Below are 2,318 nucleotides of genomic sequence, written 5' to 3'. Positions count from 1 at the left end.
TCTCCATCTGGGTATATATAGGATGATTTATTAGTGAGCATTACATAAACTAATTGAATTATACATCCCACAGGAAAATGGAGATAGTCCTACAGACTGCCAAAAATCCTATTATAGAAGTAGTCTTTTGCTATATTAATTACATCTGTTGTTGGCAGACATAAGTGTCCTTTTTTTGCTTATAAAAAAATCTCAATTCACAGTTCCAACTCTCTGACTTTTTTTCTATTCTGGTAACTTGTCTAGTCTTCTTAATTTGTATTCACTTGGATCCATCTCTATCACATTTGTTTTACAGATCTGTTAATTAGCAGAATAAATAAATATCTATCAATTAACATCAAATTTTTATCTGATTATGATTCAAAAGTTAAAGTTCAAAAAATACCAAAATCATCAAAATAGCTAAGTCACAGTATACCAAGTTGCAAACTTAATGCAAAACCCTTTTATTCTCCCCCACAGAATCTATTGTTCTTGTAAAATTTTACAAAACTACCTACTGTAATTATTTTTTTCAGTAACATAAGCCCCAGACAATTTTTAGGAAAGAAATCACACCTATCACTTTCCAGTATATTTTGATGTGCTGCAGTTAAAAGTTAAACATTAGACTTGCAAAAAACTAAAGTACACTGTTACCAGAGAATTGCTGGTCTGCGCTGCTTTTAACTCAGGCAAGAAAATTGTTTCAGCAAACAGAGAGAACTGTGTTAAAAATGCTACAAATAAATTTATGCCAAAGTTGATGAGCTACCACACTACCACCAAATGCTGTAGTTTGCAGTCTAAGGAACAAGAACGTGAGATGACAAACTAAAGTTGCAACACAGTTGTTACTGAGTTCTGCCTATCTTAGGTCCTGCCAGAGACTGATTTTACAGCTTGACATCTGGGAGTAGCTGGTTTTACAGAAAATTCCCAACGACCCTGATTCTCTGAAGATAAGCTTACCTAAACACCAATGCTATTTCTGTTTTTCTTTATATAATGGAAGATTGAATCTTAACTATGACCTCTAACCAGACAGTTGCCAAAAAAGAGCAACAATTGCAGGGACTCACAGTCCTAGAAATATTGTCTCTCTTCTCCGGTACAGTAGGAGCAAAATATTTTATTGGTTACCTCTGATTCTCTGTTCCCAACCTAACGAGATATCTTTTAACCTTTTCTCACCTAGAAGTGATCTGATCAGTGATTCAAAGGAAAATTGCCTTTGAATAACTAAGGAAAATGAAAATTACAAAAATAATATTCACAAAGATGGGTCATTTTAGTTTTTCCAAAACACAAATTTGTTGATATATAGGAGTATCACAATTGCTGATTGGGTGAGCATCTAGCAGCTGGATAAAGTGAACTCTCCACAACTGGGTATTCATAGGGTGTAAAACTTTCTTTTCTGGCCTATCAGAGCAAGTACCTGTTCAAACAGGTTTTCCTGCAGCCACCATTGCCCTCTCTTTTCCTTTTCTGTTTTCTTGTTTGTTCCGTTCAAAGGCAGTTTCAGTCAAACCAGGGCTACAGCCACCCATATACAAGGAAACAGAAGGACAGAACAACTGCTTCTAAGGCCTAATCTTCTCAGGTACTTCTAGAGGGGTCTGTTTGTTGCACTGTCACCAAAAAAAAATTAAAAAAAAAAAAAAAATGCCCCTTATTGAATTCAGTTGGGGTGCTCTGCTTATTCCTTACCCATCATTACAAATGTAGATGGTGCCCAGTACTCACACTACAAAGCATACCAATGCTCCCCTTCCCAGCTCATCTCTTATAATGCAAACAGCTTCAATAAGCTCCCTTGTAAAGAAATTAAATGATTTAACAAAATAGAAATGAGACAGTAGTAATCATTTGTATAGAGTTTTTATCAACTCTTCACCAATTTGACGCACATTATTCTCAGACAATTATCTTTTTAATTTTCTCATATCTCCTAACAGTAAAACAGGATGGGTCTCTTTCAGTAGGCATTTTTTATTCTGAATTTGGTTTTCTTTCTGTGAAGCATACACTTCTTGATTTGAGCTAACAAGGAATCCTTATGCTGCCCGATAAAGAGAACACAAACCAACAAAGTGCCAGTTTATGCGGTGCTTTAATTCAGGGCCCGGGGTCCCTGTGGACTAATGTCCAAAGACAAGTACCCAAAGACCCACATTTCGAACGCAACTTTTATACTATTTTTCCAAGCGAGGTTACATGATAGGTTTTACATTTTAAAAGAAGACATAGCGGTTAAACACAAACTTACATATCAATACTAATCCCTTTTCCCGATAGTTAACACCGTTTAACTAAATCCCACTACCGGATTA

General features: G+C 35.6%; 1 protein-coding gene across 1 annotated transcript in view; it reads right to left on the bottom strand.

Moving 5' to 3' along the window:
• Nucleotides 1–2,318, bottom strand: part of LOC114059280 (protein eyes shut homolog) — a gene marked incomplete at its 3' end in the record, with an annotated part of 607,760 nt that overhangs the window by 266,274 nt on the left and 339,168 nt on the right. The window lies entirely within an intron of this gene.

The sequence above is a fragment of the Empidonax traillii genome, unplaced genomic scaffold (assembly GCF_003031625.1).
Source record: "Empidonax traillii isolate 1590-97213 ecotype Southwest subspecies unplaced genomic scaffold, ASM303162v1 scaffold214:size757588, whole genome shotgun sequence".
Classification (NCBI taxonomy): domain Eukaryota; kingdom Metazoa; phylum Chordata; class Aves; order Passeriformes; family Tyrannidae; genus Empidonax; species Empidonax traillii.
The sequence above is the reverse complement of the archived record's forward strand: the minus strand, read 5'-3'. Positions and strand labels throughout refer to the sequence as shown.